We start from the raw sequence: 15731 nt of genomic DNA, 5'->3' as shown, positions 1-15731 counted from the left end.
GTTGTCCTATTATCATTCAACAATGTGCTAGAAATATTAGCCAATATAGGTAGACATGAGAAACTAGTGAGAGGTATAAGAACAGGAAAGGTGAAGCTGACTCTATTTGCAGATGATATATTAATAATTATGAACCTAAAAAGTCCTAAAGAATTAATGGTAAAACCAAACAAAATAATAAGAGATTTCAGAAAGCAGCAAGCTATATAAGAATATACATAGATAGAGAAAACTGCATTTACAATAGCAACAGTCCTTTGGGTCACAAAGAGTCAAACATGACTAAAAAGACTTAGTACACACACACACACACACAGAAGGTAAAATACTTAAGAATAAATTTGACATGAAATATGCAAAATCTTTATAAGGAGAACTATAAAACATTCCTGAAACATAAAAATAACTTGACCAAACAGAGGATAAGAAAAGATTTTAACTTCAAATAAGTTATATAATTACAATGAAGAGGGGGTGGAAGAGGCAAACCCTGATAACTCTGAATGCAGTATTGCAACAACATGCTCTTGGGCTAAAAACAAAATAACTCTGAACAGATATTGAACTCTAGTTAGCAGACCTCTCTTTCTGCAGAAGCATGGGTTAGCAATTCTGAAATCATTTTTTGTATGTTCTTAAGTTGAGCAAATAAGTTGTGGATAGTGGAAGCCAGGTTTTGTATTTTGAGAGAGGGAAGCTGCAGTCAGGGTAAAAGAAAAAAATAGAATGAACTCTGCCGTATTGGATTGGAATTGGAGATAGAGGTGTGAACTCGAGTTCTAATACATAGACATACATATGCACATACATATGTGGTAACTAGATGATCTGCATGGATTATAGTATCTGTATTGTGCACATGAGTGCATGTGTATATGACATATTTGTCTATATGTATGTGTAAACACTCCCCAGCTTTGTCCTCTGAGAAGGCAGTTGAAGCAGTTGCACCCCAGCAGCAGTGAGCACACCTAGAGCCAAGATCTTTGTTTCTATACACCCAAATTCTCCAGTTAAAAGGAAGTAGAGAATAGGGTGTATGTATATATATATATATATATATATATGGTCCACAAAGAAATGATTGAGGCAGGTAAAGTATTAGAACCTTGTTATGCCCCAAAGTAAGAATGTGCTTATGATAGGGATATGTCAGAATGGCAGAGGATCCAGTTTTAAAGAACTCCAATTGACCAAATCTGGGATGATGTAATCATTAAAATACTAATTTAAGCTCTTTCCTGGCCGGAACCATGGAGGGTGCAGAAAAGAAGAAAAAGAAGGTTCCTGCTGTGCCAGAAACCCTTAAGAAAAAGTGAAAGAATTTTGCAGAGCTTAAGATCAAGCACCTGAGAAAGAAGTTTGCCCAAAAGATCTTCGAAAGGCAGGGAGGAAGCTTATCTATGAAAAAGCCAAGCATTACCACAAGGAATAAAGGCAGATGTACAGAACTGAAATTCAAACAGCTAGGATGGCATGAAAAGCTGGCAACTTCTATGTACCCACGGAACCCAAATTGGCATTTGTCCTCAGGATCAGAGGTATCAACGGTGTAAGCCCAACAGTTCAAAAGGTGCTGCAACTCCTTCGCCTCTGGCAGATCTTCAGTGACACCTTTTTGAAGCTCAACAAGACTTCAGTTAACATGCTGAGAATTGTGGAGCCATACATTTCATGGGGGTATCCAAATCTGAAGTCTGTAAATGAATTGATCTACAAGTGTGGTTATGGCAAAATCAACAAGAAGCGAATTGCCCTGACAGACAACACACTGATTCTTCGATCTCGTGGGAAATACGGAATCATCTGCATGGAGGATCTGACTCATGAGATCTATACTGTTGGAAAACATTTCAAAGAAGCAAACAACTTCTTGTGGCCCTTTAAATTGTCTTCTCCATGAGGTGGAATGAAGAAAAAGATCACCCATTTTGTAGAAGGTGGAGATGCTGGCAACAGGGAAGACCAGATCAACAGGCTTATTAGAAGAATGAACTAAGGTTTCTACCAGGATTATTTTTGTAATCTGATCAGTTAATAAACAATTGAAACAAACAAAATAATACTAATTTAAGTAAATAATGATAGTAAATTTAACACTACTGAATAAAGTAAGGCTCCATGCGCTACACCAGTATAAATGAACAAGTAAACAAATCATGAAGAAGGGAAAGCTTTAGTATAATAGAAAATGCATTAATAAATGTAGACAGAATGATGGAATTAGAAAATCACCTTCTACCAAGTCATCATAAAAATAATTGTTACAGGCAAGAATCATCCATGAATGCTAAAACTAATAGATAAAAGTTGGAGACTAGAATAGGCTAATAAAGTTTTGCCAAGAGAATGCACTGGTCATAGCAAATACCCTCTTCCAACAACACAAGAGGAGACTACACATGGACATCACCAGATGGTCAATACCAAAATCAGATTGATTATATTCTTTGCAGCCAAAAATGGAGAGGCTCTATACAGTCAGCAAAAACAAGACCAAGAGCTGACTGTGGCTCAGATCATGAATTTCTTATTGCCAAATTCAGACTTAAATTGAAGAAAGTAGGGAAAACCACTAGACCATTCAGATGTGACCTAAATCAAATCCCTTATGATTATACAGTGGAAGTGACAAATAGATTCAAGGGATTAGATCTGATAGACAGAGTGCCTGAAGAACTATGGACAGCGGTTCATGACATTGTACAGGAGGCAGGGATTGAGACCATCCCCAAGAAAAAGAAATGCAAAAAGGCAAAATGGTTGTCCAAGAAGGCCTTACAAATAGCTGAGAAAAGAAGAGAAGTGAAAGACAAAGGAGAAAAGGAAAGATATTCCCATTTGAATGCAGAGTTCCAAAGAATAGCAAGGAGAGATAAGAAAGCCTTCCTCAGTGATCAATGCAAAGAAACAGAGGAAAACAGTAGAATGGGAAAGGCTAGAGATCTATTCAAGAAAATTAGAGATACCAAGGGAACATTTCATGCAAAGATGGGGACAATCAAGGGCAGAAGTGGTATGGACCTAACAGAAGCAGAAGATATTAAGAAAAGGTGGCAAGAACTATACAAAAAAGGTCTTAATGACCCAGATAACCGTGATGGTGTGATCACTGACCTAGAGCCAGACGTCCTGGAATGTGAAGTCAAGTGGGTTTTAGGAAGCATCACTATAAACAAAGCTAGTGGAGGTGATGGAATTCCAGCTGAGCTATTTCAGATCCTAAGATGATGCTGTGAAAGTGCTGCACGCAGTATGTCGGCAAATTTGAAAAACTCAGCAGTGGCCACAGGACTGGAAAAGATCAGTTTTCATTCCAATCCCAAAGAAAGGCAATGTTGAAGAATGTTCAGTTGCACTCATCTCACATGCTAGTAAAGTGATGCTCAAAATTTTCCAAGCCAGGCTTCAACAATTCATGAACCATAAACTTCAAGCTGGATTTAGAAAAGGCAGAGGAACCAGAGATCAAATTGGCAACATCCATTGTATCATCACAAAAGCAAGAGAGTTCCAGAAAAACATCTACTTCTGCTTTATTGACTACGTGAAAGCCTTTGTGTGGATCACAACAAATGGTGGAAAATTCTTCAAGAGATGGGAATGCCAGGCCACCTGACCTGCCTCTTGAGAAATCAGTATGCAGGTTAGGAAGCAACAGTTAGAACTGGACATGGACCAACAGACTGGTTCCAAATAGGAAAAGGAGTACATCAAGGTTGTATATTGTCACCCTGCTTATTTAACTTATATGCAGAATACATCATGAGAAATACTGGGCTGGATGAAGCACAAGCTGGAATCAAGATTTCTGCAAGGAATATCAATAACCTCAGATATCCAGATGACACCACCCTTATGGCAGAAAGTGAAGAACTAAAGAGCCTCTTAATGAAAGTGAAAGTGAAAGAGGAGAGTGAAAAAGTTGGCTTACAACTCAACTTTAGGAAAACTAAGATCATGGCATCACTTAATGGCCAACAGATGGGGAAACAATGGAAACAGTGAGAGACTTTATTTTGGGGGGGTTCCAAAATCACTGTGGATGGTGACTGCAGCTGTGAAATTAAAAGATGCTTGTTCCTTGGAAAGAAAGTTATGACCAAACTAGACAGCATATTAAAAAGCAGAGACATTAGTTTGCCAACAAAGGTCCATCTAGTCAAAGCTATGGTTTTTCCAGTAGTCATGTATGGATATGAGAGTTGGAGTATAAAGAAAGCTGAGTGCTGAAAAATTGATGCTTTGAACTGTGGTTTTGGAGAAGACTCTTGAGGATCCCTTGGACTGCAAGGCGATCCATCCTGTCCATCCTGAAGGAAATCAATCCTGAATATTCATTGGAAGGACTGATACTGAAGCTGAAACTCCAATACTTTGGCCACTTGATGCCTCATTTGAAAGGGCCGTGATGCTGGGAAACATTGAAGGCAGGAGGAGAAGTAGACGACAGAGGATGAGATGGTTGGATGACATCACTGACTCAATAACCTGAGTTTGAGTAAACTCCGGGAGTTGGTGATGGACAGGGAGGCCTGGCATGCTGCAGTCCATGGCATTGCAGAGAGTCGGACATCACTAAGCAACTGAACTGAACCAAACTAAGACTAGGATATTTGCATAGTCTCCAAATATATCGCAGCAAGCTGCCTTTTATTTACAAAGAGTAAAGTAATAACTAAGTGGAGAAACCTGACAACACCATCTTAACCGAAAGGTTAAGGTTTACATTGCTCTTAACGGGGCCATTATGCACTTCTGAATATACTGCATAGAGAAAAAACCAGAGTCACATTTGCATTATGCTGCCAGAGGTGTGTGGCCTTAATCTAATCAGGGGACACAAAGGACAATTCAAAATGTGCGACATTCTATGAAATGCCTGGCCTGTGTAAGAACAGACTCAGGAACCATCAGATTAAAGGAAACTGAAAAGTCATGACAACTGAATGCAATGTGTCATTTTAGACTTTCTTTTGCTATAAAAATATCACTGGGACACTGGACAAAATCTCAGTAAGATTTTATAGATTAGATAATATTTCAGTATTAATTTCCTGATTCTAACAATTTGCTGTTTACATAAGAGATCCCTTATTTTTAGGAAATACACATTGAAATACTTAGTAATAAAGGAACATTGTAATCCAAACTTAGACAGTTTGGAAAAAACTATGTGTGTTTACATGCATTTAGAAAAAGAAAAGACAGTTTAGTAAATGTTAGCATTATGAGAATCTAGGTGAAGTGTATCTAGGAATACAAAGAATTCTTGCAACTATTCTGAAAGTCTGAAGTTACGTTTGATGACTTCGTGGTTTGAACTTTGGTACACTCCTTTATAATGTTATTCAAATTAAGAAATTAAGCGTTAGTATGATGGAATGGCACTGAAAAAAGTGACAGCAGAGGTTTGTATTTACTCTGCATATAATATTGTATTTATATTGTAGCCGTGATTGCCCACCTGCCAATGCAGGAGATGCAGGAGACACGGGTTCAATTCCTGGAGTGGGGAAGATCCCCTGGAGAAGGGAATGGCTACCCACTCTAGTATTCTTGCCTGGAAGATCCCACGGACAAAGGAGCCTGGAGTCCATTGGGTTGCAAAGAGTCAGACACAACTCAGCACACACTTCTTAAAACATGATTGCATTGGTCAAAATAAAGTGCAAGCATGTGTCTTTGCAAGTGTAGTAAAACCTGGTCTGTGTCTTTCAGGTGAGGTGGTCTAGGGTTGGCTGGTATCAGTCACATTATGCACCAAGATAGTGATTTCAGTCACTCTCACATAAATTGGAGGAGGGGAGGGCAGATGGGCAGCCATAATTCTGTTAGATTATTGGAGCTTATTATTATTGGAGCTTACTGAAGTCAGATAATGGTTCCTCACATTTGCTGACTGCTCTGTGGCTATGGACTAAACAACTCTGATGGCCATTTAGTCATCATTCTACTAGAGTCATGTCCCCGAGGAACGCCAGAGCAGTAAAATTTTAGAAGCTAAATGTTTAACTTTCCAGGCTGTCTGGGCAAAACAAAGCAAGGTTCACAGAAGCAAGCTTCCTTGTTCACTAAACACTCAGCCCAGAAAACTGAGAGGTTGCACATGTCACTGTGAACCTTGCACTGTCAGATTTATAAACTTCACAAACCAAAAATAGATTCTGTGGTTGATCCAAAAACCTACAGGCTCACGATAAACTCATGGTGGGTGAAACCTTTTAAATGTTAGTTTTAGTTCCTGCTCTGTTCCCCTGCATGTGATTGAGTCAGGTTGAGCTGATTTGAGCCTGGGAGAAGAAATATTGCCTCTGTAGGATTTTCTAGGACCTCTGGAGAAAGATACCAAATAACCAGTTTGGGTAGGTTTTAGGATCCTCCAGGGGGCACCAGAACATTCCAGTGCAGTCGACCACATTTCATTCAGAAAGGCTAACAGTTTTACCTCATTATAATTGATTCACCTACTGTAACTTTCTCAGTTCCACTAACACTTTTTTCGTACATTTGCTTTTTTTTCTTTTTTTCGTACATTTGCTTTTACAACATTTATGAGTTTATGGAGTGTTTCTGCCTCTGAGGAGGCAAAGGAAGGAAAGAGATCATCTCTTGGATGAGCCTTAGAAACCAGAGCCATGTCTCCTCAGGGTAAATATGAAAGCTCTCAGCCCACTCTCAGTGTAAGGATTTTCCAAATGTTCCTAATCTGGCTGGGGGTAGAGGGGAAACTTGAGGAAACTGAGAATTCATTCAGTTTCTCAGCTTCAGGCTGTATGTAAGCCACCCTGTTATTATCATTATTAATAATAAACAGTGAATGTCAAATAGGCAGTTCATGGTGGATTTTTATATGAATTTTATGCAGAAGTGAGGGGTTGCCTGGCTACTGCACAATATTAGTCAGTTCTGATCCAAGAGCACAAAATTCCGACAGGCCTCCGGAGCCTGTCCCTTCAATTAGTGGCTGCTTCATTACGAATAAAGAACCCTCATTACTGTGGGCCTTCAAGTGAAATAGGATCCCCTACCTCTTGAAATCTGCCTTTCTAAGTACAGACGGTTCCCAACTTACCAACAATCCACTTAAGAACCACCAAGGCATTCAGAGGCTGCCTAGACTCCTGCAGCTGCCGCCAGCCCGGGCCCCCTGCCCAGCCCCCCTGCCCAGCGCCCCCCCCAACCATGCCCCTGGTCTGCTCAAGGGAGCTCTGCCCTCCCCCCCTGCAGAGCCAGCTGCCCACCTGCCCGCCAGACTATGGACTCAGAGCTGGGGGTTCAGTGAGGCCTCAGAGCTACCGCTGGTTTTATAGCTGAGCTCAGCTATGGGGTAAATAGGCTTTTGTGGCCTGGCCTGGGAACCGAACCACCATTTATAAAAAAAGAAAAAAGAAAAAAAAAAAAAAACCTGTCTCCATGGGAGAATGTATTGTGCATTCCCAACAAGGAGCCAACAAAGATTAGAATGTCTGTGGAAACAGTCTCTATGCTCCCAGCAGGGCAGAGAGGAGGAGGAAGGGTGGCCGAGTGTCCTGGGTTGGGGTACAGCTCTTGCACCGATGCCCTCTCTCCCCCAGCACCAAGGAGCCTTGCAAGCCCTTTAATCTCTCTGCAAAACAATGGGATTGTTTTGCAGAGAGTTAAAAACATCTTTCTGGTATGGTTGATCAAAGGTCTATCCTCATTTCGTTCATTCCTTCATTCATTCACTCACTGGCGTTTTACTCAGGATACTGGCTTTGTGCCCGACTCCGGCCTAAGTGTGGGCTTCCCAGGTGGTGCTAGTGGTAAAGAACCCGCCCACCAACGCAGGAGACTTTAGAGACGGGATTCGATCCCCAGGTTGGGAAGTTCCCCTGGAGGAGGACACGGCAAACCACTCCAGTCTTCTTACCTGGAGAATCCCTTGGACAGAGGAGCCTGGTGGGCTGCAGTCCATGGGGTTGCAAAGAGTTGACACGACTGAGGCGACTTAGTATGCACGCACGCTGTTAGGGATACCGCCAGAGAATTCAGATCATATAGATCCTTGCTCTCGGAGTGTTGAGTGCTTGGTAGGGGAGACAAATGTCTAAGCAAGTGCTTGTAACATGGGTGCTATATGAGATGATCACTGGGTATTATGAGGCCTGTCGGGCAGGCAGCCTCTAAGTTGATGAAGATTTCCTCAAAGCGGGGGGCCTCCCAGATTTTCTCCTGCCTTAGTTTCTGCTTTCATTCTTGCCTCTCTCTGGTTATCAAGTATGGCTTCTTCATCGCTGTTCTGGCAGTTGAGCTTAGTTCCTGGGCCTCTCCGGGGGAGTCTTTCCCTGCTTCCTGAATCACTAGGAGGTGGAATGCAGGGGACAGGCCTGCCAAAACCAAAGGCTTGATTCCCATGAGCCTGCCCTCAACGCTGCCTTTTTCCCTGCCCTCGTGAGCCGCCGCCTAAAAGACTCTCTCTCCCTCTCCTTGGAGCCTTCCCTGCCCTCACCCTTTGGGTTGCCAGTCACTGTGCTAGTCCCTCATTTAAAAAAGGTCTTCACCCCCAAAACGCTTCTTAAGGCCTAGCTGCCTCCTGCTCGCTTGCATCTCTAATACCTGAACCGCTTCTGTCGAAAACCCCTGCCAGGCTACCACCCTCACCCCATTCTGTTGGTGGTGGTGGTGGTGGTATTCAGTCGCTCAGTCGTGTCCAGCTCTTTGCGATCCCATGGACTGCAGCACGCCAGGCTCCCCGCCCTTCACTGTCTCCTGGGGTCTGCTCAGACTCCTGTCTGAGTCTGTGATGCTATCTAGCCATCTCACCCTCTACTGCCCACATTCTCCTTTTGCCTTCAGTCTTTTCTAGCATCAGGGTCTTTTCCAATGGGTTGGCTCTTTACATGCTCACTATTAAAATAATACAAACAAAGGTGATTCCAAAAGGTGATAGAGATAGTTGTTCAGGCTTGAATCTTGACTGTCTAACTTTGTATCTGACATTAGGAAATTATGTCACTGTAAAGGTTCCTAAGCAAGGAGGTGACTCTGGTAAAGTGGTTTGTGGGGGACATTATTTTGGTAGCTCTATATAAGCTGCTGAGATGGAAAGGAGGAAATAGAGGAGAGATTTCCAGGGTAGAAATGATGAGACTTAGAAACCAAATAAGCATGTCATTATGTGATATGAAATTGTGGCAGTCTTTTTTATACTGTCTTATTCCTCAGAAGTATTATAGGAATTAGGTGTTCTGTTTATTTTTGTACCCATGAAGTTCATTTCAGTTCAGTTTAGTCGCTCAGTTGTGTCCGACTCTTTGCGACACCATGAATCGCAGCATGCCAGGCCTCCCTGTCCATCAGCAACTCCCGGAGCCCACTCAAACCCATGTCCATCGAGTTGGCGATGCCATCCAACCATCTCATCCTCTGTCAACCCCTTCTCCTCCTGCCCCAATCCCTCCCAGCATCAGGGTCTTTTCCAATGAGTCAACTCTTTGCATGAGGTGGCCAAAGTACTGGAGTTTCAGCCTCAGCATCAGTCCCCATGAAAGCAGTTTGATAATTGTAACAGGAAATGATGACTCAAAAGCTCTTCATTTAAATAATAAAATACCCAGGAAAGTTTTAGATAATAGTTTTCCAATCCCAGTTGTCTCAAGTTCCATTAGGATGTCTTTAATGTAAGACACCGCCTCGTACCATGGTAAGGGACCCCTTCTCTTGCCACCTAACACTTTCTACTTCATGTCATGATTATTTGTAAGCTAGTGTAGCTCCTCTTCCAGATGGAGATCGTGGAAGAAAGAAGCGGTGTCTGATCAGCACAGTGTTCCTTACAATATTGAACACAGGGACTTCCATGCCTAGAAGAATAGCAAGCATCAGTTACTGAGTGCTTACTCTGCATCAAGCACTGTGTGTTTGATGTACATACACTTTATATCCCACCTGTATGTATTTCCTCATTTAATCCTAATGATAGCCCTGAAAGGTTGATGCTTGGGTTAAATGACTTGTTCTAAGTCACAGAGAGGGTAAGTCTAAGTGAAAATATTTGAACCCAAATTTCTCTGACTTCAAAGAACATACTGTTAACCTTTTCACTCCAGGAAGCTGATTCTCAAACTTTAGCCTGCAGCACAATCACTTGGAAGACATAAAATATGGCCGAACCCCATCATGCTTTCTGATTCAGCAGGTCTTGGTACAACCCAAGCCTTGCAGGACAATCGGTCCTATCCAAAATGTCCATTGAGACATTTGGGCCATGATTCATTAAATAATACATTCAGCTTTGTTAAAATTATACTTACATTATTTTTATTGTAATTGAATCACAAACTGGAATCAAGATTGCCCAGAGAAATATCAACAACCTCAGATATGCAGATGATGCCACGCTAATGGGAGAAAGCGAAGAGAAACTAAAGAGCCTCTTGATGAAAGTGAAAGAGGAGAGTGAAAAGGCTGGCTTAAAACTCAAATTCAGAAAACTATGATCATGGCATCTGGTCCCATGACTTCATGGCAAATAGATGGGGAAACAGTGACAGATTTTTTTTCCCTTGGGCTCCAAAATCACTGCAGATGATGACTGCAGCCATGAAATTAAAAGATGCTTGCTCCTTGGAAGAAAAGCTACGACAAACCTAAACAGTGTACTAAAAAGCAGAGACATCACTTTGCCAACAAAGGTCCATCTAGTCAAAGCTATGGTTTCTCCAGTGGTCATGTATGGATGTGAGAGTTGGACTGTGAAGAAAGCTGAGCACCGAAGAATTGATGCTTTTGAACTGTGGTGCTGGATAAGACTTTTGAGAGTCCCCTGGAGAGCAAGGAGATCCAACCAGTCAATCCTAAAGGAAATCAGTCCTGAGTATTCATTGGAAGGACTGATGTTGAAGCTTAAACTCCAATACTTTGGCCACCTGATGCAAAGAGCCAACTCATTGAAAAAGACCCTGATGCTGGGAAAGATTGAGGGCAAGAGGAGAAGGAGGCGACAGAGGATGAGATGATTGGTTGGCATCACTTATTCAGTAAACATGAATTTGAGCAGACTCCGGGAGACAGTGAAGGACAGGGAAGCCTGGGATGCTGCAGTTCATGGGGTCACAGAGTCGGACGTGACTTAGCTCCTGAACAACAACAGCATGATGAATTTTGGATTTCACATTTATTCTTACTCTTCCTTGTTGTGACGTTCAGCAGGGTTACTGTTAAGCTGATGAGCAATTGCCCTCAAGTATATGTGGACCTGATTATTGACTTTATCTGTTAACAATTTCAGCTATATGCATTTGGTTTTATTGGTATCATGGTGAAGTTGGTGGCCGTATTTGAGTGTGACCGCCAAAATCTTGGGTGATAACTTGTTCACTGCTTTCCTGTCCTTTAACACTTCAACAAAGCTTCAAATTGAAGGATGGTGTACTCCTGTCAGCTTTTGAAACTTGCAGTGCTAACCTTCCACTGCATTGTTTATCCTGTGCTATTCAGTACAGATATGTAAAGGGCCAGAGTTTCTGGTGGAAGTCTTGGAGCATCTGATCTTCTGCCTCTGCCAAGCCTTCCATGGACATAACACACCTCAACATAATCCACTAGGTCATCTAAATTTTCTTTTGCATTGTCCACAATGCACTCAAAAGTTTCATTTATATCTTTCAAAGGCCCAAATAGTAATGCACAGTTAGTGTTACTTTTCATTGTCACATATTCACGTTAGACTCAAAGAAGGTATTTTTTAAGATTTGAAAAGTGAAAAGAGCATCCTTTTATTCATGCATTTAATAGGAGCAGTCAAATTGTATTCATATTTGCAACCTCAAAATCCATCATGCCCAATGAATGGTTAATGTCAAGGTTTTTTCGTGTGTACACATGGAGTACTGCGTCTTCTTCCCTTTTCATTTGGTGCAAAAATCAACAGCATAACATAACCCAGTACTACATTATGTACAGCAGGTAGCTGATCAATGTTGCTGCCATCTTGAAGGTGCTATTACTGAATATTGTGGTACTAGCATTTAAATGTCAAAATATTATCATGAGCTGTGTAAACAGGATTCTGTCATCATCTCGAGCAATGGAATTGTGCATAAGAACGGATTCTCCACATCTGATCACTTTATATACTCCTCTGGAATTTCATTTGCATGCGAAAAAGTTTGGTTTGGAGGCTGATGTCTGTTTTGAATCAGAGAATTCTTCAAAGTACCTGTGATGGTGTTGCATTTGGTTCTTCTCTGTCTTTTTAACTGATTCAGGTTTTTCCTTACTTCCCCTTCAGCACAAAGGTTGTGCTGAAGTTTTTGTGTCCATCTTGAATGATAATATTATCCAAATCCTAACCGTTTGTCTATGGGGCATTGCAGATTCTCATCTCTTCACAGCACCAGTACCTTTTTACTCCTATCTCTTTTAGAGGATTGGAAATGGTAACAAAAGCCACTATTATGTAGCCTTGGCTTTTCTTTTTGTGAGTATAATATTTCTGCTATATTCTGCTGAGAGTTTTTAAATAAAGATGTCATATTGCCAAGCAACAGAAGAAGGGATTTTTATTTCTTTTGTAGACTTCTGAGCAGTGATCACTGGTTCAGCGATAGGGGAAGACTTACTAATGTGTTATGGGTTGAACACCCAGTTCAGCCTGGCTGGGTTATTAGCCAGTGGGTAGGCTCTAGCCCAGGGTGTGGCGCTCCATACCGATTGGTGGGTAAATGTGGGAGTCATACCCCCTAAAATCTCTCCAAATACTGGCAGATGCTTCTTGCTATCTACAAGATGGTACCTCTATGACACTGTTTTAAGGGAAACATTGCCCCTTAATCCTGGGCAATAGGGCAGTTGTAGGTGAATTAGTTAAATGCCTGGTATCCCCCTTGGTGATGGCTCTTACCCCTGACTACTACATAATAGGGGCTTCCCAGGTGGCTCAGTGGCATAGAATCCGTCTTCCAGTCCAGGAGACATGGGTTCAATCCCTGGGTTGAGAAGATCCCCTGGAGGAGGAAGTAGCCATCCACTTCTGTATTCTTGGCTGGAGAATCCCATGAACAGAAGAGCCTGGCGGGTTGCAGTCCACGGGGTCACAAAGAGCTGGGCACAACTGAGTGACTGAGAATGCACACACGATGTGGTAGAAGAGCCACAGCTGTGCTCATTGCTCCCCAACAGGCACGACACTCGGTAAAGTGTTCACATCATCACGCTCCATTCCGTTTTACATCGTGGCTTGCTGGAGCTCATTCAACCTTATAGAATGACCCCGCCACATTCAGCCAGGTGTTTAGTGACTTATTAATGCACCTTGCATCGTGAGACCTCACCCTCAACTTGCCCTCTGCATTTCCCTAACCTGCAGGATTCTTCCTTAGTACACATAGTAATATAAATCCTGCCCTTCTGCAAATTTGAACCTTGACCCTTCTACCTAATTCTGTGTGCTGTTACCAAGTAGGCTACTGAGGCAAGAAGGATTACTACTGTCAATACAACCACAGCATGGTTACTGGACCAATAAAGCATGATAGTGTTTTATTTACTAGTCCTATAAACCAAACGTTTCAACAAACCTTCTGAGCTGTTTGAACCCAAGGACTTTTTCCAAGCGTGAACAATTTTGAAAGGAACAGATATCAAGGACCACTTGGCATGGACTAAATAAGCTCATGAATATTGGGGGGAGGACCAAATATTAAGGACCTTTTGGAACTCACCAAATGTCTCCAGGCACATTTTGGACAGGATCAAATGTCCACTAATCATACCCAAGAATTACATTTCTCACAAGCTGCCACGTGATCCTGATGTTGCTGCTCTAGGAGTCACATTTTGAGAACCACTGCATAATCATAGTCACTCATCAGTGAATAGATGGATGCATGATGGATCATTTGATTTAAAGCTTCCTAAGTCTGCTCCGTATTTTCTGCATTAGGTACATCACATATTCAGTTATAATTCTTCAAAAATTAGGGTTAAATTGAGTTTTATTTTAAATGCCAGCTTTAACTGTCTCAGTATTGTTTAAATTTGAATTTTAGCTTTTTCTATCTTTTTTAACCAAAGAAGGATAGAACTCTTTTCATTTACCCCTTTTTCTTTTCATTTTCTTTCGTATGTTAAAAAATATTTAAAATAATGTTAAAGGTGGTGTATATCTCACCCCTCTGCCTCTGAGGTAACTTTTGTCATCTTCTTCATTTTCTTCTTTGTTTAACACACAATATGTATTTAATCCACAGTAGGTCATTAGCTTTTATTTCAAGTATGAATTATTTCTTCCAACCTAAATCTATTCTAAACGTATTATTTAAAAGTAGCCTGGGAAGAGAGAAAGCCATCTTGTGAGTTTTATATTGTAATATATTCTCCAAGGAGCATGATTAAAGCAAATTTCCTCTTTTTCTGTTCTATTTCACCTCGTAACCAAAAAACCATGATATGAATTCAGCTGTTATTTCAAAGTAAAGAGTGGAGTCCTTTCCCTATTGAGCATGTTGCATCTTACTGATAAGAGGTACAGCTGGAGCTAAAGGCAGTGTGTGCCCTTTTTCTCTGATCCTCCTGGAGCCTAGAAATGGTACCCAGCCTTAATGTACTGGAGAAGGAAATGGCAACCCACTCCAGTATTCTTGCCTGGAAAATCCCATGGACGGAGGAGCCTGGTAGGCTACAGTCCATGGGATCGCGAAGAGTCTGACACAACTGAGTGACTTCATTTTCACTTAATGTACAGGCAGACCTCAGAGGTATTGCAAGTTCAGTTCCAGACCACAGCAGTAAAGCAAATACTGAAGTAAAGTGAGTTGCACACGTTTTTTTTGGTTTCCCAGTGCATAGAAGTTATGTTTACACTATACTATAGTCTATTAAATGTGAAATAGCATGATGTCTAAAGACACAATGTGCAAATCTTAACTTTATTATTTTATGATTTATTAATACTTTATTATTTTATTTATTATTTTACTTTGCTATTAGAAATGCTTACTATTATCTGAGCTTTCAGCAAATCATGGTAGAAACACCAAAGATCACCGATCACAAGTCACCATAACAAATACAACACTGAAAACATTTGAAATATTGTGAGAATTAGCAAAATGTGGCACAGAGACACAGAGTGAGCAGGTACATAAGCGGCCTGCACTGTGCTGAGCATAGGACCTCACATGCGTCTCCTAACATCATTGAATGCCACAGCTTTAAAGAAATATCTGATATCCGTTCTCTCTGTTATTTATCTCATTCTTCTTTATCTCCAGTAGCAGAATCTCAGAAATGTTAAGTAACTTGCCCAGTTTATAAAGCCGAGGAGTGTCTGACTCATGCATAGCAGTCAGGCCTTCTAACCCCAGATCGGATACCCTTTCACTTTCCCACACAGCCAGGAGTCTCAGTAACTATTTGTTAACTGAATATATAGAAGTGCACCAAAACTAACCCCCTCCAGGTAAAGAATCCGCCCACCAATGCGGGAGACCCCAGAGACACGGGTTCAGTCCCTGGATCGGGAAGATCCCCTGGAGTAGGAAGTGGCAGCCCACTCCAGCATTCTTGCCTGGGAAATCCCATGGACAGAGGAGCCTGGTGGGCTCGAGTCCATGGGGTCACAAAGAGTCAGACACGACTGAGTGGCTGAGCTCACACGCACACTACAGAGTCCACTCCTCACACACACCAGTACGTGTGTATCTTCTGTTAGGTTGTATTCTGATGTGGCCACAATGTTCAAGCTGCAGAATAGCCCCACAGCT

The 15731-nt window shown here is 41.6% G+C and overlaps 1 protein-coding gene and 1 pseudogene across 11 annotated transcripts in view; both read left to right on the top strand.

The window, feature by feature from the left end:
• Positions 1-15731, top strand: part of ICA1 (islet cell autoantigen 1) — a 160156-nt gene that overhangs the window by 80895 nt on the left and 63530 nt on the right. The window lies entirely within an intron of this gene.
• On the top strand, positions 1254-1999 carry LOC136171017 (large ribosomal subunit protein uL30 pseudogene; annotated as a pseudogene).

The sequence above is a fragment of the Muntiacus reevesi genome, chromosome 6 (assembly GCF_963930625.1).
Source record: "Muntiacus reevesi chromosome 6, mMunRee1.1, whole genome shotgun sequence".
In the NCBI taxonomy this organism is placed as follows: Eukaryota; Metazoa; Chordata; class Mammalia; order Artiodactyla; family Cervidae; genus Muntiacus; species Muntiacus reevesi.
This window is presented reverse-complemented; position numbering and strand designations above follow the sequence as displayed.